The following is a 24,471-nucleotide window of genomic DNA, read 5'->3' on the forward strand; positions in this document are numbered from 1 at the left end:
GACTACAGAGGGTGCAGAATGCAGCAGCACGTCTGCTGCTAAATCTCCTGAGGTGTCCCATCCACGGGTACAGCCCTCGTCAAATTGCACCGATTGCCACTGGACAAGAGAGTGTCCTTTAAAGCTATGTGTTAGTGTTACACAATATAACATGGAAAAGGACCTCATTATATACACTCTCTTGTCTAACCCTACACACCTGCCAGAAGGCTCAGGTCTGCATGGGTTCTTTTAGCTGCCGTCCCGAGTGAGAAAAGAGGGCACATGGGAGGATGCTCTTTTAGTTGGTTGGCCTCCAAACAGTGGAATGTCTTGCCCCTGGCACTTAGAAGGAAAGAACTAACCTTTCTTAAGAATTTGAAAACCTGGTTATTTAGACACCTCTAAATACTATGTCTAGTGTGTGCTCTATCGGTGCAGGTCCTGAGTCGGACATTTTAGCTCGGGTCACTTTCGTCAAAGTAACCAGTTGCTTTATAAATAACTTTATTACCTTATTATTATTATTATTATTATTATTATTATTATTATTATTATTATTATTATTATTATTATTATTATTATTATTATTAAGGCATAGACTTTTCCTAAGCTCTATGACACACATCCTTTACCCTTTTCAGAGGGTCCTGAGGATAGATTGTTGTTTTTACTGGTGCAGGGATTCCACACAAATACAGAACAATGTGCAGGAAATGGGACCTTGGTGTACAGGGACTGAGTCTTCCCACCACCTTACTACCCATGAACCCAGGACCGACTAGCTATAGTGTCACCCTTGCTCTCCTACTCAGACAGAGAAACAAATGATTAGACACCCCAGAACACAACACTCCCAAATCTCTCAGGAATCGCAGTTAAAAGACACACCTTTTCGCTCACTCTCTTGTACTCGTCCACAATAGGATCTGATGGAGACACGAAATAGTTTAAAATATTTATTTTAACTAACGTGCCCTAACATGCACTATACGTGCCACAACCAGCAGGAAATGCATAGTATAAATATTGTCAGCATAGCAGTCAGTCCATAAATCCTGAAAGGAGATGCCATCATAAAAAGACAATGGAGAATGGGCTATAGTGGCTAACCTCCCTTCCATTGCTAAAAAGAAGTATTATTATATAATCGAAGAGGTCTGAGCTTTGTCAGCAGCCCCCATACCTCAGCCTATGGATGGTAGACCCTGGTACGCTTTCCAAAGAACAGCTGCATCAGTATGTTTTGTCTAAGGACTAAGAACTGTCCAGAACAAAATAACAAGGGGCATTGTTGTTCGACCTTGCACATAATGTTCAGTCAAAATCCCAGGAATATGCAGAGAGCAAACACAGTGATGAGTTCTCATGTGAAAGCAGTCTTTGAAAATAAAAGAAGGATGCTTAGTAACTGTGGGTGGAGAGTATGCAGAGATTTGCCTACTCCGCTTTCCGCGGAGAACGCGGAGTAGGCAAATCTCTGCACACTCCGCGGCAGAGCTGAATTCACCAGCCCCCATCTCCAACCCCCAAAGTAAGACTTAAATAAATATAAATTATAAGTAAAATATTAAACACTTACCTTGCCTGCGGCGTCCCCGGGCTGCCATCCTCCTCTTCCTCGGCATTTCACAGTGATCTGCACATGCGGGCGTGCCCGCCCATGTGCATTCCTTGCAGAAATGCGCGGACACACACGCATGCACATTCCTACATGAAACGCAGAGGAAGAGGAGGACGGCAGCCTGAGGACGCTAAAGGCAAGGTAAGTGTTTATTATTTTACTTATAATTTATATTTATTTAATTCTTACTAGGGGGTGGAGGCGGGAGGCGGAGCCGAGGTCCACAAAGTTGGTCCCCACCTCCGTGGACCTCCGCGTAGTGCAGCTCCACCAGCTCCGCCCAGGGTAATGTATAGTAACGTGTGCAAAGCAGCAGGCAAGCTGCAAGAAGCTCATGCTAAGTTTGTGAAAAAAGTCAATGTCCCTAAGTGCCATGTGACACTACAGTGAAATACCCTGCTTACTGTTAGCAAAGTTTAGTCAAGAGAAATGTGTTACTCCGTAAAACCTTTATAGAACCAGCTTTTACCTTGTATAGAGGTTTTAATAGTTATAACGCACGTTATACAATGTAGGAGCATTCACCTGCTTTGTCACTTTGAGCTGTGCATTATATGCTTTGGATGCTCTTGATGAGTTTGTCAGACAAGCTAATTTAAACATTGCAGGTATCGATTATAAAACTCCTGGTTAATTGTGTTGTATTGATCTTGTAAATGTTTGTAAGGAGCTCAATTACAGATTTGAAATCATGCTTCAATTTATCTGTAAAAAAAAGAAAGATGCACCCAATAAGGCTGTGGAATTTTTAATGAGAAAGCAATAGCAAGTTAGTGATGCACCAGATATAAATGTGTTATTGTGGGTAAAAAATGTAGAAATGTTAGGCAATAAAGGAATGAATCACTGTTATCATTTATTGAGCAGTATGTAACTTTTAATGTTTTGGTTATTTTCTTTTTTTGTAGGAGGAAAAGAGATTGCTGAAAAGCAAAGTACAATGGGAGAAAATATATGGAGGAGAAAAATGAAACTTTTCACTTTTGAAGAAGCAGCAAACAATAACTTTCTGGAAGATCTGGAAAAAAAGCTATTGCTTGGAGTGGTATTTAGGTTTCTGTGAAGTCTGTCCTGGAAGACGTATTTGTTTCACAAGAACAAACACGTTGCTTACAGAAGGAGAAAGAAACAGCCTTCTTCAAAAAGGTTGATTTTGTAGCAATCTGACTGGATAGTAATTGAGGTGATAGTGTACGCACAGGTGGAAAAGATGTAGAAGCTTCTGAGGTGTTGGCTATTTCAGAACAGGAAGTCACCTGAGTACTAGTAATGTCTGTGGATGTGTGGCTCAATGGTTAGAGCGGCAGACCCTGATGCAGCGATCTGGCCCGGGACCAGGGTCCAATTCCCGCCTCGGCGGTTCTTGGTCTCAATTTCCTCGGACATGATAATTCTCGCCTCGGTGCCAATTCTAATCATGGAACCCACTCTGCAACTCTGGGCAATAGCTTGCTTAATCTCCACAACGGCCCCAACAGCGCTGGGATACCTGGCTTCCCCTTGGGGGTGCCCAGGAGTGGACATTTCACAGGGAAAAGCCAGGAAGGGTTCCACAGCGGTATACGGACAGCGCCGGGACACTTCCATTGGAGATAGCTGTGCACTTCCCAAATGCTGGCATTATTGTTATTAAATGAGTCTACACAGTATTGGTGGTTGTGCTGTATTGTTTCTTTATCACTCTGCTGAATTATTTATTTTAAAGTGTGCAAGTTACAAACTTGATAAGCTTGTTCAGGCTTTAACACTGTTCCTGTCTACTGATCAGACTTAGAAGAGGATATATTAAATGACTGAAGTTGGTTGTATTGTTTGTTTTAGAGCTGCTGATCTAGTCCGTTGACATAGCTGTTGTACTCTTGTAATGTGGTTACATTTATTTTACTGTAATAAAAAAACGTAAGGTTACTACTGATTTTTTTGCTTACTAGTAATTTTAGATTTTAATATTGTTATAATATTGGAATTTTCACTGAAAGTGGCAGATTCATCTCATCGGACTGCACGAGTGCTCCCGCATGCATATGTATTTATACAGTACTATGCACATCTTTTATCCCAGAGAGACTTGTTAATGGAGAAGCCAATTATTTGAATATCCTACTATGCTCACCTGTCATGCAAGAGTGAAGTCTCAATAGAGGTACCAGTTCTTGTCCACACTGCAGTAAGATGATCCCTCACACAAGAGAGAGGTTTTGGCACAGAGGCCAGTGCATCCTCACACTCTACTACACACTCCTGTCAGTTGGTGGAGATGTGGTAGTGGAAAGGGCAGTTCTTTTGCTCACGTTACAATATATGCTAGTCACTCTGGAGAAAAGTTTAAAGAGAGAAGTTTTCCTTGTGCACACTCTACTATATATATCTGTCCCCATTGGGAGAGGCCTGAGGCAGAGGCGAGTGTGTCCCCACATTAAACTATCCACAGCAGTGAACCAAAACCCATTCTCATCAGAGAGGATATTCTATTTCTATTCCCCCGCATGCTCATTCATCACCAAGAAGAGATGTATGAGCAGAGAGAGCAGTCTCGACGCACAGCCTACTATGCACATATGCACTTTTGGTAGAGGTCTGAGCTGACAGGGTAGTCTCTCTCCATTGTTTAGTTTCTGTTTGTTATTCAAGACAGACTTCTCAGGATAGAGGGTATTTCCTCCCCACACTTTACTTGTACATCTGTCACCCTGGTGAGAGCTGTGAGAAGAGAGGTAAGCACCTTTTCACACCCTAATGTGCACACACCAGATATCTGAGAGATAGGTCACAGGAGAGGAATCAGTTTCTCCCTACATTCTACTACACACAGTCATCATCTAAGACAGATGTGTCAGCAGAATGGAAACGTTGGCCCCCACAGGAATATATACTTTTAATACACAGTTTTTACACCACAATACCATCACAACGCGGTTGTCACATTGACAGCGTTGTTACCATACATTGCCATTACAAGGCAAGTTGTTACAACGACTTGCGCTAGATGGCACGCTGAACTTAGGAATAGTATGATTTACTATTCCAACTCCAGTGTGTGCAACACTAGGGAAGGTGTCTGAATAGTAAATCATACTATTTCTTAGTCTAGAGCACCATCTAGCGCAAGTCGTTGTAAAGACTTGCGTTGTAATGGCACTGCGTGGTAACAACGTGGTCGATGTAACGATGTAGCGTTGTGATGGATTAAGATGTAAAAACCATGTAGTAAAGGTTGTTTCCCTCCCCACAGTCTACTATGGATACCTGTGAGCATGGGAAGAAGTATAAGTAGAGAGGTCAGTTTTACTCCATAGCCTATTACAGGCACCTGTCATCCTGGGGAGATGTCTTAGCAGACAGGCAATTCTCTTACTCCACACTACTGCACTTCCCTGTTGCTCTAGGAAGAGATCTCAGCAGAGGCCACTCCTTGCTTTCATTGTACTACACATCCATGTCGTCCAGGAAATAGATTTTAGCGGAGAGAATAATATTTTCCTGTCATTCTGGGAATCTATGCCAGTGGATGGGCAAATCCCTTCTGACACCCTAATATACATGGTTATTGGCCTGAGTAGAGGTCATAGTAGAGAGGCCAGTACCTCTCATACTTACAGATGCAATAGAGAGGTCTCAATTGTGAAGTTAGTCCATCCCAACACTCTACTATGCATACTGCTCACCCTGGGGAAAGGTGTCAGTGGAGAGGCCACTTTCACTCCAAAATTTACTAGTGGGGACTATTAAGGATTGTACTGTAATGAAGGAGAATGTACATTCTTTAAAAAGCAATTACAATCCTGCAAGGCACTTGCAGGATTGTAGGAAAAAGTAGGACAGGATAAAGAAAATCTCTCTCAAGAGAGAGGTCTCAGCAGAGAGTCTTTCATGTTTGTACACCATACTACACACTACCTACTATGCACAAGTGTCTACCACGAGATATAGGTTAAATGTGTGAGCTCACAACACTATTGTGAGAGTCTGACAAATATGTAAATGGAGGAGAAAGGCTTTTGGGTGCTCCCGCTTTCATGAGAGTCTAGTCGTGCGGGTGTCAGTATCCCCCCCTAAAAAGGGAGTTATAACATGAAAGTTCCACATAATGTAGGAATTGAGTGGCTCTGATAAGAGCCTTTGTGTTTATAGTTTATAGTGTTTACTTACACAAAGAACTGGATTCATTCCTTGATGTCATTAAGGAAGATCCTGTTTTCTTCTGCAGCGAAGTACACTCCATCTCACCTATAGGCCCCTGACACATCAAAATGAATATTGCCATGGCTCATGCTATAGTCATGAAGGAATGCAGAACTTATTTTAATAACATACTTCCAGGACTTCTCAATCTTAGGACAACACTCTTTTGACCATTGTCATTTTTGCATTAGACATATGATTGTGCTTATGTTAATGCCACCGCAATGCACTATCATCACTTAAGGAGGCCCAAAATCACAAATCTTTCCCAATAACACAATTAGTGGCATATTCTATAGCCAAGTGGATGAAGCTGTGTCTCAAAATCCAGAGGCAAACAACCACGATGTAGTGTGGCGATATTAGCCACAAGAGGAGTACTCAGCAGAATGAGTATGATTCAGGAGGAATATGGATTTACATGTGAAGAGAAAAAAATGATAGGGAGGCACAAGTAGACATGTAATTGGTGGACCTTTGACATTTAGAAAAGTAGGTTAGGTTGTGACCAACTGTTGTTTGTATGGTGCAGAGTTACTGGTTAAACAGTATGGATTTTTCTATTGGGTGGTTTTGAGATTCTGCTATGATCCTACAAGTCCTTGCAAGAGTAATTTACAAGCCTCTACAGGTGAAGCTTGCTGTGGGGCCCCGCACGTTCCTGTGAGACTCTCGCAAGAGCCGCATAGAAATTTACCTTGTGACCTAACCGTGAGCTCTTTTATGATTCTGCAGGAGTCTCGGGCGCTCCATTGTACAGGGAGATAAAAAAGTGTGTGTTGGCGCACAGTGCAGTTGTTATTAACTTGTTTAAACAAGCATTAAGCAATGCAAATAAACTACAGGTTGTCACGGTTAATAATTAAGTTAAAATAAAAGCTTACAAAGACAATTAAAGGGGATTATGTTACATGTACTACATGTGCCATGAAAGAGATACATTTGTTGTTTGAAGAATGCAAGAGTGTGGGTATATTAGAGTCAACCAATAGTTGGCATTCCATCTAAAATTTTCAAAAAAGCTACAATGTGATTGACTGTAAAGGTTGAGGGTTCACATACTTATAGGTGTTGTATAACTTCAGACACCTGAGAGTGCCCTTGTGGTTTGAAGCTGAAGGAAGTGTAATCTCTTTGACTTGTGCCCAGCAGAGGTCACATGATTTTTGCAGGTAATTAAAAATAGAGTGTAATTAAAGTATGAAGTCTTTTTGCAAATATTTAAATAATATATTTAGATATCAGTTTCAATATGTTTTCATTGTGAAAGTACTTTTAATTTGAGTAGTTAAAATGTGACTGCCAAACCTTTCAAATCAATTAATAAGGGCGTCTAATCACCCGCTAGGGTATCGAGGCGTATAAAGACATAATAAAAAAAGAATGTTGAAAATGTTAAAATAAAATTATTGTACTTGTGGTAAATTCACCTTTGTGTTTATTGTTTGGGCTTATTTTTTTGTTACTTGTTATTAAATTGTCTTCATTTTTATCAAATTAATTGTGATTTATAATGTAAGAGTACTTGCTATTGAGCCTCGACTGATTATCTCTTTGATATGTTAAGTTCATAGGTGGCTATTGAGATGTTTTTTAAGCCTGAGTGGAGTGGCACTCCGCAGAGTTCCACAGAGTTAAAAAAAAACTCTGTGGAACTCTCCTCCGCTCCGCCCCAGTCCCACCAATTTTTTTTAAAAGGGTAAAAAAAAACACTTACCTTCTCTCTCATGTCTGCGGGCTACCCTCCTCCTCGCTGTGGTGTCTCCTCATTGCCCCCATCCTCCTCCTCATTGTCAGTCACAACAGGGGCAGCCTTAGGCATGTGCAAGCTGTGCACCTGCACAGGGCCACCAAACTCCAGGGGCCACCACGCCAATATATATCCTTAATATAATAATCCTCTTAGGATGGATACGTATTTGCGTGGTGGCCCCTGGCAGGGATTTGGCGGCCTCCGGCTCTGTTCCACTTCCAAACACCCTGACCCCCCACTCTTCACTGGCCTCCGTGCTCCGCCCCGCCCGTAACCCCTCTTCCGGGGCCTCCTACCTGCTCTCCCTGCCCAGGGCCACCATGAGCCTAGAGCCGCCCCTGGTCACAACCCCCTACTTTTTACGTCTTGCGTGGACTGTGCATGCACAGTTCATGCAAGACGAAAAACATAGGGGTTTGCGACCGGTAACGAGGAGGAGGACGGAGGCAATGAGGAGACACCACGGTGAGGAGGAGGGCGACCTGCAGACTCGAGAGAGCAGGTAAGTGTTTTTTACCCTTTTTTAGGGCCCGGTGGCACAGGGGCTGAGGGACGTACTCCGCTCCCCCATGGAGTCAGAGTTTTGACTCCACTTTGCGCTCCTAGTGGACCGCAGAGTTGATAAACCTCCGCAAACTCAGCTGGTGGAGCGGAGTAAGCCGGCTGGTGTTAGTGTTTTTGAATAGAGGTCTAAGTGTCCGTTAGGAGTACTTGATTTATATTCCAAGTATTGTACTTAGTGTATATAATTTTCGACACAGGGTTAAAGTGTGTTGACTAATATAAAATGTCTTTGAAGGGGAGAGACTTTCTCAATAAAGCATATAGTACTGAGGTTTAACTCAGTACAGAAGTGTTAGCTATGTTGTCAATAAATTAAGCTTGCGCCTCTAAAGAGTACTAATATAAAGAGTTAATGTATGAAAATGTACTGCAGAGATTGTATACCCTGTTATAATGGGAACTCTTGGCCACAGTGCTTCTGTTATACCATCTACATAGAGTCTTTACTTTGTAGTGATGTGTTACTGTAGAGGCAGTTTTTTTGCATTCCCCATTATTAACCGAGTGTACTGAAAGAAAGGTGTCTGCACAGAGTTTACTTCCCCAGAAAAGGTTTTTACATGCATCCTTTAATTTGACAGAACTGTTAGTAGAGAGGGAATGTTGTGATAGAAGTGAGCTATTCACTCTGTAAAGAATTTTATTAGGAAGGTTTACTTGTACATCAAACTTTACCATGCTCAACTGCATTCTGTTAAAATGTGATAGCACAGGGCCTAGAGTTTGTCAAAGTCCTTTTACACAGCCCTTTACGCTATTCAGAGATGTTACTACAGAACCTGATGTTTGTAAAGTCATATAAGACAGCAGGTACTAGTTCTCTACGTTCTTCTACACAGACCATTAGCTCTATGCTGAGGTGTCACCAGAGAGGCTGGTGCTATAGAGTAGGACGAGATAGGATCACTGTTTTATGAAACTTTACAATACAGAATGTAAAGGGTATTGAATTATACTAGTACAGGGCATAGTATACTTCTACACAGATTGATATTTTAGTAATGACTCTGTGAGAAGCAGAAATGCATATCATATGTATTTTATTATCTGTAGGGCTTACTGTTCATTAAAAATGCCACTGAAAGAGCAGAAGAAGAAGAATTATCAGTGTTACTACAATCAAGTCTCCAAACATGGAATACTGTAACAGAAAGGAAACTACCATAAAATAGATTGAAATCAAGTAAGAACACTGAGCCTTTGATAAAAGAATTAATATTATCATATAAACTTTCTTCTGCAGATGTAAGTAGTAATGAAGATCTGCCAACATCTAAAAAAAATCGCATTGTTTTTCGAAAAAAGATAATGCCAGAAAATGAACAGACCAACCAGTCAGATTTAAGAAGAAATTCAAAGAACTTCATCAGAGGTTCTTTCGCAGAAGGGTAGTATCAAATATTATGACAAATAAGAAGACAGTAAAAAGCAAGAAAAGCATTGCAAAAGCAGAAAGAATTTCTTGAGTGTCTATAGACAAGGCCTATATATACAAAGCTATTTATTCTCATTTTGAAGAGGAGATGTTTTAATAAACTGGACAATTCACGTAAAAAGAAATGTTGTAACAAGGTTCAAGTACATAAGACAAACATTTGCACTATTTTCCACGGAAGGTGGAAACACACTTCCGCTTGTGAGGCATTTTGTAATGAGGAAAGCTATTTACGAAAAGTATTTAGTGTTTACAAATGACAGAGATGCTTGTGTGTATGAAATGAATGAAGGAACTCCAATTTAGATAGAAAAATAAATGCCTAGAAATGTGCAAGAAGAGATAACCAATAAAGGATTACGTCAACGTCCTCGAAAAACTGTTTTTGAATGGAATGTAGAAAACTATGCAAAATAAGACAACAGTCTATTGACAAACTTAGACTCTTCTTTAACAAGTACAGCAGATGAATTATGAAACCACAAATTAAACTATTGCAATGCCTTGATCCTTGTCGACCTCGGAGACTGACAAACCTTCAAGGACATTCATTGGCTTGCTTATCACAACAGATGTGTGCCAGTACTTTCCACCACATACAAATGCTGTCTGTGCACCATACTAAAATGCATAATCTAGTAAGAAGATTGTATTTTGTGAAAAGTCCAGCTTCAAACACTAAATGATATGTTAATAAGAGGTAGTCATTCTGAAGTCAGTTCTGTTATAAAAGATATTCAGATGACACACTTTAGGACTGTAAGGCCAACTGAAGAGAATGCGATGTTTGTGGAGACAAACACTGAAATTACTAATCCAAGCACAGTTTTAGAAACTGTCATGTGGCCGATAGGTACATTGTCAACAGTACTAAGTTAGCATGAGCCCTGCAGCCATGATGCCGCTTTTGCACATGTTACTACAAAGCTTTATTTTTGCAAGACTCTGTTTATGCATTTCACATGAGAACTGTTTCCTGTGTTTGTTCTATGCTTGTTCCTAGAGTTTAGTCTGAACATTGTGAGCAAGGTTGATAAACAATGCCCCTTGTTATTCTGTTCTAGTCAGGCCCTAACACCTAGACAAAACACACTAGCGCAGCTGCTGCTGGATGCTCGTACTTTGATATTACGGGGATACATGTTTAGGTGAGTTACACTTGAAGAGGGACTTTTCCAGGTAGAAGAGCAACACACACCTACAATGTAGAAATACCATCTATGGTATGGCATTGTCTAAGGTATGGGGTCTGCTGACAAAGCCCAGAGATCTTCTATTATATATTAATGTTCCTTTTGGCCAGAGGTAGGGAGGTTAGGCACTATAGTCCTTTTCTCCACAGTGTATGTAAGATGACATCTCCCTTTATGATGTATGGCCTAGCTTCAATGCTAATGATATTCATGTTATGCATTTTTCTGCTTGTTGTGGCATGTATACTGCATGTTAGAGAACGTTAGTTGAAATAAACATTTTAAACTATGTTCCTGTCTCAGTCAGATCTTATTGTTAACAGGTATGAGAGTTTGAGTGAAAAGGTGTGTCTTGTTACCCTGATTCCTGAGAGATACAGGAGTGTTGTGTTCTGGAGTGTCTAATCACTATAGCTAGTCGGTCCTGAGCTCGTGGGTACTAAGGTGGTAGGAATGCATAGTCCCTATACACCGAAGTACGATAATCCTGCGTATAGTTCTGTGCATGAGCAGAATCCCTGCAACATGGCGCCGCAAGCGTTTTGTCTGGTACTTATGTGCAAGACCCCTGAGTAACGCTTGTGCTTGTCCACAATACCCTCTCACCAGTTGCGGAGATATCCCTGGTGTGCGGGGTTTACCTTCTATAGTTGATATTTTAAAGATTTTTCGAACTTAAATTTTAAAAGGTTTGGTTTTCTTTGTTCTTATCCTAAAAGTACACAAGTTCCCAATTTACATTTTGTGACAGTCTTGTTGTTTACCATTGTTTAACTTTTATTTTAAATTCATCACTCAAATCATTGTGTTTTCCCTTTCTTATCATGGTCATTATGACTTGTTACAAAGAGAAGTCTTGTAATGTGATTTAGGGATTTCTAGAGCATGTGGTCTGTGCTACATTTAGTAGTTTATCTTTTGTGATAAATTGGGAACTTGTGCACTTTTAGGATATTTGACTCCCCTTGTCCCGTATCGGATTAGTAAGGGGCCTCCCTTATCTGTTTTTTCTTTGTTCTTAACCAGGCATTGCGCTACCTTCTTCTTAGCTTACATTACAGTGTCTATAATGTCTATTAACATTGCTGCACCTAACCGTTACTGTGCATTTGACCCAAAATGGAGTCCCCAATGCTGGAGCTGATTTTATTTGTGTCGTAGACGCAGATGCTGCTTACTACTTCGAGGTTTTTTACGCCTGGGTTAAGTTTCCTGCGGTTGATGGAAACAATAATTTTTAGTCATGAATAGGAACGTTGGGCGGTTCTGCAAATTTACTGTCCGTATCGTTTACTTGAAGTTTTGTTGTCAGCTTGGGAGCTTACCATATGGTTTAATGACGCCCTTCATCACCCTGTTTCAGTGGTGCGTCTCGGCCCCTTATCAGTCGACGGGGCCACGTGGACCGTTTTGCCGGGATTTACACCACATCCAAATCATCGTGGTGTTTCACACGCACAGTTGTGCATATTACACACAAACTTGATTCATATACACAGAAGTGTTATTCAGTATCTGCCTTGTAATGTACCGGCTGCTCCAGCTGGTGCTGCTCAGCCACCTTTTGTGCACCCCATATTACAAGAGGGATATTTAAAATAATAAAAAATGTAAATTGAATAAAAATATTTTGCTTAAAATATTTTTAAACAAAAATAAATAACGTAGAACTAATGCAATATACATATATTCAATTCTTTGCAACAGGAAGGGGACACATGAAAGGCACCCAGGAGAGAAGGAACACAGGAGGAGGAAGTCTTGTCGCCTGCTGAGCACGCAACACCACCACCATCCCCACCACCATCACCACCATCCCCACCACCATCCCCACCACCATCACCACTACCACCATCACCAGCATCACCACTGCCACCATCACATAGAGCCAGGAGACATACAGTGGCTAGCTTCCAGCAGATGTAGGTGTCTGAGGAGGACAGCATGGGAGGCCAACATTCCACGCTGGCAGAGGATGACAACAGAGCAGGCACACAGTCCCTCACCGAGCGCGACCACACAAGTGTCAGACGCCGCAGAGCAAGGGCAGCCAGTCCAGTTGCACAGGAGGAGGATCCAAGTGTATTCGCCGGTCTTGAGGGGAACATGCTCAAGGTGCAGCGCCTGCAAGGCAAAGCAATCAGATCAGTGCAACGGCAGATGGTCCACATGAATAGACACATGCTGGAAATCAAGCAGGGCATTAACAGCATGAACAATACTGTGGCTGAGGGCATGAGGGACATGTCCGAGGCAGTGAGGCTGCTGTGCAGCAAAATGGATAAGGATCGTTGGACCAGGCGCAGGGACAGACAGAAATTGGACAACTACACTAAGGCGGTGAACCACCTCTCCACTGCCACCTCTCTGCTCTGCAGGTGCTCGGTGGCCACGCAGGAGGAGATGGCCCACTGCAACTGTGACGTGGCAAGGGGGCTGGTCACAGTGACCAGTGCACTGGAAGTGCTACAAACAAACCAAATAGCCACAACAGGTGGAGCTGATGGGGGGATAGTGAAGAGGCAACTAGCCGCAGTAGCATCACGCCCCCGATAACCGAGTCCAGGAGGTGCAGTGAATGGCACAGCGCTGCCACCGGACAGACCACCATTGAGGACAGTGTGCCCAGGGAACGCAGCAGTGTTGCGCCTGGGCGCAGGAAGTAATGCCAGCCATCAACTGGTATTGCGAAATGGGTGATGTAACCCATTTTGCCTTTGGAATGTCCATTGCATATTGGCCGGGCATGTTGAGGCCTTCATGTTGTGGCGGTGTGCTATGCTATTGCCAGAGTGAAGGTTAATAAAACACCGTCACTCAAATACAGTAACTGGCTGTGTCTCCTGACCTACTCAGAAATAGTTGCGTGTGATCTCAGCCCGTCTGTATCTCCCATCTGATGCTATTGCCACACCTGCTGAGCCGTGCTCTGGCTGTGGACAATCCTCACCCTCCTCCTCGGGGTCAGTTAGTTCCACTGCTGTTCCTTTCTGTGCGGCAAGGTTATGCAGCATGGCATATTTTACTATTATTTTACAGCTGATGATGGGGTGGTACTGACGTGCACCTCCACTTTTGTGGAGGCAGCCGAACCTGCTTTTTAAGAGTCCAAATGTGCTCTCCACAACATTGCGCGTAGATCTATGTGCCACATTGTATCTTCTCTCACTTGGGGTAGATGGGTTGAGGTATGGAGTCAGGATAAATGCCCGCACGGCATATGCGCTATCACGTGAGTGAGAAAGGAAGTGCCATTAATAACAGTCACCAGCACATTCATCCAAGGTATACATCAGGGTGTGTCACATTGATCTACCTAGCAGGTATCCTTCTCCAAATTCGCCCCCAGCCAGACGTGTGTAGATCCCACTGTTCCTGAATATGTAGGAGTCATGGGTACTCTCCGGAAATTTGGCTACAATGTCAGTGATGATGTGGTCTGCATCGCATATTACCTGCACGTTGATAGAATGTGTAGATTTGCGGTTCTGATATAGGTACTCTGTTGCTTCAGGAGGGCAGTTTGGTATGTGTGTCCCATCAATGCAACCTATTACATGTGGGAACTGTGTGTTTTGGTAAAAATCCATCTTGGTTTTAGTTCCGCCTGTGTGCTGGGGAAGCGTATGTAGTCATGCATTCTTTACATCATATTTACAACAAGGGGTGGTGAGGGACAGAGTCTCTGAATTAAGCAGAAAGCTCTCACCCAGTCAAGAGATCAGGGCTAGATCCAACACCGTTTTTTAGCTCACTGCACCATCCCAGTTTCAGAACCTGGCTGTATGCAAATTAGTCTGTTCCTGTCCCAGTGCATGATGGGAACAGGACAAACCAAACTACAAAAGCCAATTCTTACACTGGGAAGGAAACAAGCTCCCGGGGACCGGTTTCTGGCATTACAGCCGTCTTCGGCCCGGTTTGCTTGAATCCTGATGGTGCAATGAGCAAGGGTCTCACATCTGAGAATACCCTTCCACGCTTAGGGTGGACAAAAATATTTACAACAAGGGGTGGTGAGGGACAGAGTCTCTGAATTAAGCAGAAAGCTCTCACCCAGTCAAGAGATCAGGGCTAGATCCAACACCGTTTTTTAGCTCACTGCACCATCCCAGTTTCAGAACCTGGCTGTATGCAAATTAGTCTGTTCCTGTCCCAGTGCATGATGGGAACAGGACAAACCAAACTACAAAAGCCAATTCTTACACTGGGAAGGAAACAAGCTCCCGGGGACCGGTTTCTGGCATTACAGCCGTCTTCGGCCCGGTTTGCTTGAATCCTGATGGTGCAATGAGCAAGGGTCTCACATCTGAGAATACCCTTCCACGCTTAGGGTGGACAAAAATATTTACAACAAGGGGTGGTGAGGGACAGAGTCTCTGATTAAGCAGAAAGCTCTCACCCAGTCAAGAGATCAGGGCTAGATCCAACACCGTTTTTTAGCTCACTGCACCATCCCAGTTTCAGAACCTGGCTGTATGCAAATTAGTCTGTTCCTGTCCCAGTGCATGATGGGAACAGGACAAACCAAACTACAAAAGCCAATTCTTACACTGGGAAGGAAACAAGCTCCCGGGGACCGGTTTCTGGCATTACAGCCGTCTTCGGCCCGGTTTGCTTGAATCCTGATGGTGCAATGAGCAAGGGTCTCACATCTGAGAATACCCTTCCACGCTTAGGGTGGACAAAAATATTTACAACAAGGGGTGGTGAGGGACAGAGTCTCTGAATTAAGCAGAAAGCTCTCACCCAGTCAAGAGTGGTCTGTTTAACTCAGACACTCACCACCCCCTTTTCTAAATCGTTTTGGCCACTATAGGTGTGGCAGGGTATACTCAGACATGAGTCCCTTTCCCACTGCTCCATCAGGATTCAAGCAAGCCGGGCCGAAGAAGGCTGAAATGCCAGAAACCGGTCCCCGGTAGCTTGTCTCCTTTCTGGTGAAGAATTGGCTTGGTAGTTTAGTCTGCCCTGTTCCCATGATGCACTGGGCCAGGGACAGACTGATTTGCATATAGCCAGGTTCTGAGCTGGGTTGGGGCAGTGAGATAAATAACGGTGATGGATCAAGCCCTGATCTTTGGACTGAGTAAGAGTGGTCTGTTTAACTCAGACACTCTGTTCATCACCACCCCCTTTTCTAATTCTTTACATCATGGCATCCAGGAAACTGTTGACAAAAACGGGACAGGCAACTCTGTGACACACCACCTGCCACAGCTATCCCCCCCTGGTAACTACCTGATGCATCTAGGTGCAGGCTACAGAGCACCTGAACATGTGTTGGTATAGCATGAGCCCTCGGTGTCTGATGCTCCAGGAGTGGGTGCAGGTCCCGTATCAGGTCTAGGATGGTTTGGGGGTCTAGCCTGTACCTCTCATGGATTTCAGCCTCAGTCAGTTGGAACAGTGTAACGTGCAGTCTGTACATGCTCCAGATCTTCAGTCCTGCTGCTTGCATACGAAGCCGCCTTGCAATGACGTAGGGGGCCGCCATTGTGTTCACACTGTTGCATTTTGGGGCTGTTTAAATGCAGTGTACCTGATTACCACCTGCTTGGATTCAGCGGTAATTAGCGACTCCTAAATACAGAAAAATGGAAGAATCTGTATTACAGAATTTTGGTACATCAATTTGCAAGTTTTTAAGGATTTCTTATTTAGCGATTGAGTATTTGGGGTTTTGGTGTCTGCTATTCGCAAATTAAGGAATCGGTAACTGGTTTCCCTTATTTTTACCGATTCCTAATTTGCAATGGCGTTTGGTGCTACCTACATTGTACATGGCTAAATACCGGTCGCTAAATAAGATTTTCTGCGTTACCTACTGGTATTTAGCCACCTACATCTGCCCCTAATTGATTTGCCCAGAATAACAGGATGTGAGCGTTGTTGCCGAGACTTGAACCTGGTTCCCCAGCTTTGAGGTCGACCGCTCTAGCCGTAAGGCTACATCCTCTCCCTTGTCGAATGAAGTTTTATCGAATAAAGCAGAGCCTCATATGGGGTCGTGCTCCATGAGGAAATGATACTTTGTCTTACGTATGATTGGTAGACCTCCTCCTGGTCTGCCTGTCCAGTCATGCCTAAGGACCGTATACCCCGGAGGGGGGTGGCATCCACCAAGTCGGCACCGGACGAGCCATGTGCCCTGGATTCAGTGATGAACATCTCGTCTGGATCATGTGCGACAATTAATTCAATTTTAGTTAGAGATCTGGCATTGATCAGGGACCCGTTATTCTTCTCCTCTACTTCTTTAGGTGGCCACTCTCTGGAGCGCTATGGGATTTAGTGGATTGATGGGTGAGGAAGAAGGGATATCAACCTTAAACCCACAAGATGTATAAGTACAGCCCTTACTCTGATAGAGTTCACTAAACCCAAAAGGAGATCAACCTGATGACAACTTACCACAATTTTCTAAACCCAAGCTGTTCTCACGAGTACAATAAACATGGGGCGCTTTGTGAGTCGGACGCGGACGAACGCAGACGGGCTTGCCTTTGGCGTGCACGCTGTGCGTCCATGCAATCATGCCATTTAAGTAGGCGTCGCCAATCAGAAGAACAACCCCTAGCCCGCTGCCTACCCAAGATGGAGTCGGGAAAAAGGCAACCAATAAATGGGGCAGTAACTCTAACACCCTCCTCAGCAGGCGTCTCCGATTAGGAGAACAACGCCGAACACACCTGGTTGAGTTGTATGCGTTTGAGGTGAGGTGTGTCGTGTTCCTCTACTCCCTTCCACTCTCCCTCTTTCCTAGGGATTGAAATCTCTGCAACAAGTCGTAAAGATTCTTGTAGTAACTTTATAATCACAAATTTGGAAATAGGAGGTCCAGCCCCTCATCTAAGGGGGTGTTGACTCTTAAGTCTCTAACCTAGGTGGTCAATTCTTCATGGAATTGGTTTATATCATCTGTAGGTAGATCTTCGCCTGAAAGTGGGTGTAACTCTGCGCGTGTGGAGATCTCTGCATGCAGATTTACCTTTCTGAATCGGCGCTATGTGTTTATGTTTGATATTTTAGTACCAAATGTTTTTAAACTTACTATATTCTTGATTGTCAATGTTTTTTGTAGGACATATATTTGTCACTTACAGTGAAGGAAGTAAATATATATAAATATTTTGACTTCAATAATTTTGAAGTTAGACTTTTTGTGTTCTGTCCTGTGACAAACAAGCCTGAGCACCAATCACCCCAGACTGTGGATCTGTGCTACTATTATTTCTGGTGGTGTCAAATCTGGATCGTGCTGGAACTGATTGCAGGCCCAGAATAGTCTCCGTCGGTTGTATGTGCGCCACTTATGGGGCCATAAATAGGGTGCCTTTACCGCAGATGTGCAGACTGAGACATTGCCATTTATTGTCATATATATCCTAACCCCCCTCCTCACATTCAGGGAGTCTTGCTGTGAGATTTACTACTTTTTATCATATTTGGGAAAATGGTTCAGAGACTGTTTTCCAGTTACACTAGGTTTGATGCATTATATTTTGGAGAAGTGTGGCTCACTGGTTAGAGGAGGCATACCCTGAAGCAGAGGTTAGACCCGGGACCAGGGTTCAATTCCTGATGCGGCAGGGTCTTGAGCCCAATTGTCCACGGACTCGATAATTCTCGCCTGGGTGCCCCCTCTAATCATGGGTTCACACTCTGCAACTCTGGGCATTAAGCTTGCTTAATCTCCACAAAGGCCCCCCGCGGCGGGATGCCTGGGCTTCTCCTTGGGGATGCCCAGTACAGGTTATCTCACAGGGAAAGGCCAGGATGGGTTCCCAATGCAAGCGCCGAGATGCCCAAGTGTAAGTCGAGCGCTATATAAGACCTCACAAAAAAATATAAATATTTGTATCCATTTTCGAAGAACATATGTTATATTATGTTATGCGGTTTTATATAACGCATTGCTGCCCCTGCAAAGTAGCGTCCCAGCATTTCATCCCATTTTATGCCTGGTGTTTTAATGTTAACTAGGTAATGCAGCACCTCGCCTTCATATGACCTTTGTCTTGACCAGAGGTCCTTTCTCCTGTGACTCTCCTGTTAAGTGATTCCTGATTACTGCTTGTCCCGGTTAGGGTGACAAGGACTCACAATGGTGAGCCGAAGGCTCTTCAAAATGAGAATTACCAAGACTCACAATGGTGAGCCGAAGGCTCTTCAAAATGAGAATTATTACCAGGACTCACAATGGTGAGTCGAAGACTCTTCAAAATGTGAAGGACCAGGACTTACAATGGTGAACCGAAGGCTCTTCAAAATGTGAATTATTACCAGGACTCATAAGGGTGAGCCGAAGGCTCTTCAAAATGAGAATTATTACCAGGACTCACAATGGTGAGCCGAAGGCTCTTCAAAATGAGAATTATTACCAGGACTCACAATGGTGAGTCACACACTCTTCAAAATGTGAAGGACCGGGACTCACAATGGTGAGCCGAAGGCTCTTCAAAATGAGAATTATTACCAGGACTCACAATGGTGAGTCGAAGACTCTTCAAAATGTGAAGGACAGGGACTTACAATGGTGAACCGAAGGCTCTTCAAAATGTGAATTATTACCAGGACTCACAAGGGTGAGCCGAAGGCTCTTCAAAATGTGAAGGACCAGGACTTACAATGGTGAACCGAAGGCTCTTCAAAATGTGAATTATTACCAGGACTCACAAGGGTGAGCCGAAGGCTCTTCAAAATGTGAAGGACCAGGACTTACAATGGTGAACCGAAGGCTCTTCAAAATGTGAATTATTACCAGGACTCACAAGGGTGAGCCGAAGGCTCTTCAAAATGTGAAGGACCAGGACTTACAATGGTGAACCGAAGGCTCTTCAAAATGTGAATTATTACCAGGACTCACAAGGGTGAGCCGAAGGCTTTTCAAAATGAGAATTATTACCAGGACTCACAATGGTGAGTCAAAGACTCTTCAAAATGTGAAGGACCAGGACTCACAATGGTGAGCCGAATGCTCTTCAAAATGAGAATTATTACCAGGACTCACAATGGTGAGTCAAAGACTCTTCAAAATGTGAAGGACCAGGACTTACAATGGTGAACCGAAGGCTCTTCAAAATGTGAATTATTACCAGGACTCATAAGGGTGAGCCGAAGGCTCTTCAAAATGAGAATTATTACCAGGACTCACAATGGTGAGCCGAAGGCTCTTCAAAATGAGAATTATTACCAGGACTCACAATGGTGATTCACACACTCTTCAAAATGTGAAGGACCGGGACTCACAATGGTGAGCCGAAGGCTCTTCAAAATGAGAATTATTACCAGGACTCACAATGGTGAGTCGAAGACTCTTCAAAATGTGAAGGACAGGGACTTACAATGGTGAACCGAAGGCTCTTCAAAATGTGAATTATTACCAGGACTCACAAGGGTGAGCCGAAGGCTCTTCAAAATGTGAAGGACCAGGACTTACAATGGTGAACCGAAGGCTCTTCAAAATGTGAATTATTACCAGGACTCACAAGGGTGAGCAGAAGGCTTTTCAAAATGAGAATTATTACCAGGACTCACAATGGTGAGTCAAAGACTCTTCAAAATGTGAAGGACCAGGACTCACAATGGTGAGCCGAATGCTCTTCAAAATGAGAATTATTACCAGGACTCACAATGGTGAGTCAAAGACTCTTCAAAATGTGAAGGACCAGGACTTACAATGGTGAACCGAAGGCTCTTTAAAATGTGAATTATTACCAGGACTCACAATGGTGAGTCACAGACTCTTCAAAATGTGAAGGACCAGGACTCACAATGGTGAGCCGAAGGCTCTTCAAAATGACAATTATTACCAGGACTCACAATGGTGAGTCGAAGACTCTTCAAAATGTGAAGGACCAGGACTTACAATGGTGAACCGAAGGCTCTTCAAAATGTGAATTATTACCAGGACTCACAAGGGTGAGCCAAAGGCTCTTCAAAATGTGAAGGACCAGGACTCACAATGGTGAACCGAAGGCTCTTCAAAATGTGAATTATTACCAGGACTCACAAGGGTGAGCCGAAGGCTCTTCAAAATGTGATGGTTCTTCAAGATGCCGGTGACCAGGAGTCGCAGATGTGAGATGAAGGTTCTTCAAGATGCTGGTGACCAGGAGTCGCAGATGTGAGATGAAGGTTGTTCAAGATGCCGGTGACCAGGAGTCACAGATGTGAGATTAAGGTTCTTCAAGAGTCCTGTGACCAGCAATCAAAGGTCAAAGGTTCTTCTGGACTCCTGTTACCCTCCTCTGTTTGTGAATTGGAGCATCCGACTGCTGTGATATCCCAGTTAGTGTTAAGAAAGAAAATGCTCTTTCACCTCTGCCTGTTAAGTGACCTACAGACACATGAGAAGTGATCCAGAGGAACTGTCCACGCATCCTCTTTAACAATGAAATCCGGTGTCTCGGATCCAAGAAAGAAATAAAGAAGAAAAAAAGAAACGAAAAAAGAATAAAGGGAGAAAAAAATGAAAATAAAGAAGAAATAGCATGATAGACAGAAAGAAACAGAAAGAGAGAGGCAAAGACGCAGCAAGAGATATACAAAGAAAGGGAGAGATAGGCGGAAAGAAATATAAAGAACAAGGCAAAGAGGCAGCAAGGGACAATGGATATTCAAAAGAAAGGGAGAGAAAGGAGCAAAATAAAAATGAAGAATGGAAGGTAAAAATATCAACTGCCAGATTCATGAAGTGAAATTGCGCCCGCAATCGCTGCGAAAATGCAATTGCGGGCGCAATTTATGTAATCGGCATTCAACATCAAAATAGCGAATTCGCTAACACATAATAGCGAATTCGCAATAAAAATCGCAGAATCCCGGTAGGCGAGCATTAGCGAATCGGAAAATGCGACAAACCACGGATTCTGCTAAATAAATTGCGAATTCGCTATATAATCGCAATCGGCATTCATAAAAAATCGCTAATAGCGAAAAACCCAAAAATCGCTGTTTGCGCTGCGCAAATTAAGGACAACTCAAAGCAGGTGGTAACCATAAAAGCCATGAAAAAATTACATTTGAAAAACCGTTGGCCAATCAGCAACAGGTTCAGGCCTGACCAATCACACATAAGGACTTTCAGCAGCAGCATTTGGAGTGCCACAATGCCAGGAATGTACATGGTGGTGAGGCGTCGAAGGCTACAGCGAGCAGCACAGAGGAGACGCAGGATCCAGGACAGGATTTTCCTCCAGCGGGTCACCTTGCTGGGCCAAACCAGAGAGCAGATATATGCAAAATACAGGCTGAATGGGGAAATGATAATGCAGCTAATACAGGACCTTGACCCCCTGATGCAGCACCCAACAAGCCATACCAATGCGGTGCCTACACATGTGCAGGTATTGTGTAGCCTGCACCTCCTGGCCTCCGGGAGTTTCCAGGGGATAGTAGCGGCTGCTGGGGGGATATCCCAGCCCACCATGTCACGCTGCCTCCACACTTTCATTGACGCCATGCTCACTCAGCTACACCGTCACATCAAATTTCCCACGAGCCAACAGGAATTGGACTTGACCAAGCTACAATTCTACAATGTAGCCCATTTTCCCCATGTACTTGGATGCATAGACTGTACCCACGTCGCCATCTGCCCACCAGCTGCCACAGAGTATATGTTCCGCAATAGAAAGTCTTACCACTCCCTGAACATACAGATGGTCTGCAATGCTAAGTCATACATCACTGACATTGTGGCCCAGTACCCAGGGAGTACCCATGACTCCTTCATATTCCGGCACAGCGGCCTCCACTCACGACTGGTCAGGGGAGAGTTTGGGGAAGGACACCTACTTGGTAAGTGCACTTTGTCGACAATGTCACATTGCTATGAAGTAACTGTGCAGCACAGCCAATCACCATCTGCTCCTCTCATTCAGGTGACAGTGGCTACGCCCTCCGTGAATACCTCCTGACCCCTTACTTCAACCCTGCCACACCCCAGCAACGGCGTTACAATGCTGCACACATACGGACAAGGAATTGCATAGAAAGGACATTTGGCCTGCTCAAGAGCAGGTTCCGCATACTGCACAAGACAGGTGGGGCCATGTATTACAGTCCAGCAGTGTGCTGCCGCATTGTGGCTGTCTGCGCAATACTACATAACATGGCAACCAAGCGCCGGATACCTGTCGACATCTCTGGCAGTAAATCTGAAGGGGACGACCGGCCACCTCCACATGTACGTCATGCCCGCGGACAAGATCCTGCGGAAGGACACAGGCGCCACAACCACATCACTACAAACTGTTTCTAGTGCACACATACCACTATCACAACACTGCACCCATGCATGACGAATGAAATAATGACATGAGTGTGTATGAAGTTTGACCTTTCTTCTTTAATGTTACATCACAATAAATAGGCCTTCAAGTATCAAATTGTCTGATGGGGAGAGTATTGCTCCATACCTCCCCATGCTGGGGTAGGGGGTTTGCAGGGGTCGACTGCATGGCCTCCCTCATAGTTTTACAGTCCTCAGCGATGTTGACGACGAGACGCCCCAAGTCGTCTCTCCGCATCCTGAGGGACGGTGTTGGCCCTACTTCCTGATGTTGGCATGCTGCTGCGGCGAGGTGCAGGCAACGGTGGTAAGGAGGCACTGCTGTTGGTCGACGCAGCCTCACTTGCGTCGTCACCCCCCTCTGCTTCTTCCTGGCCAGTGGCCTGTCTGCCAAGCACAGCTGCAGTGAGTAGGTCGAGTGACCTGGCCACATCCTGGCAACACTGCACCCTTTGGGCCTGCATGGCAAGTGACCGTTGTGCCAGCTGAGATGTGGCGTGGCCAACAACATGATTAGACCTAGTGTAGGCCGATAGGCGGGCCAGGAGTTGGCGGTGGCGTCGACGGGTCATGTCCTGCTGGGATACAAGCAGCTGGTTGTTCTGTCTCACAGCTGCTGTCATCTGGGCAATATGTTGTCCGTTTGCCTGCATCTGTGCAAGCATTGCTGCCATGTGGCGTGCCTGCGTGCGATGCACTGCCAGCATGCGGCGTTCAATGACCAGGCCTGGGTCTGGTGTGTCTAGTGCCCTGCCGCTGCCTGCTGGGCCCTGGCGCTGCTGGCGCCTCTGTGCGATGGTCTGTGCCCTGCCAGCTGGTGTGTGCCTCGTCTGCCTCCGAGGCGCTGGTGGTGGAGCCTGTACCACTGCTGTGGCGGCACGGGGTGGTGGTTGTGTTGGTGGTGGTGGCTGCACTGCAGTGGCTGCAGGGGTGGCCCTGTCGGCACGGGGTGTTGGTGCTGTAGGTGGTGTTGGCTGCACTGCAGTGGCTGCAGGGGTGGCCCTGTCGGCACGGGGTGTTGGTGCTGTGGGTGGTGCTGGCTGCACTGCTGGTTGCTGTGATGTGCCAGGTTGTTGGGAGGACTGTCCCTCACCCTCAGTGTCCTCCTGGCTCTCAGCGATGTGTAGCGCATCGCTGTCCGTGCTGGCTTGATCACCTGCACCTGTAATGTGAAAGGGTGCATGATTAATGTGATATGTCTTGCGCAGGAAATGTTAACACATGCACGCAGCCTTGCTTTCCCTGACTGGGTTTTGGTTAGACTTAGCAATGAGTGCTCTGGCACTGTTGGGCTGACTGCGGGCTCATGATTAAACTACAAGTACCACAATGCAATTGGGCTTTTTTGGTGAGCTTGGTCTGCATATTTGGGGATGTCATGTTGCTAGTTCAGGACGTAAGGGCATTGTTAGGGGACTGGGTCGCAGTCGCATGGCACTTACC

The 24,471-nt window shown here is 44.6% G+C and overlaps 1 pseudogene; it reads left to right on the forward strand.

Moving 5' to 3' along the window:
• Nucleotides 1-13,396, forward strand: part of LOC147668219 (uncharacterized) — a 29,679-nt pseudogene extending 16,283 nt beyond the window's left edge.
• The last annotated feature ends 11,075 nt before the right edge of the window (nt 13,397-24,471 follow it).

The sequence above is a fragment of the Lissotriton vulgaris genome, unplaced genomic scaffold (genome assembly GCF_964263255.1).
Source record: "Lissotriton vulgaris unplaced genomic scaffold, aLisVul1.2 SCAFFOLD_341, whole genome shotgun sequence".
NCBI classification, from domain to species: domain Eukaryota; kingdom Metazoa; phylum Chordata; class Amphibia; order Caudata; family Salamandridae; genus Lissotriton; species Lissotriton vulgaris.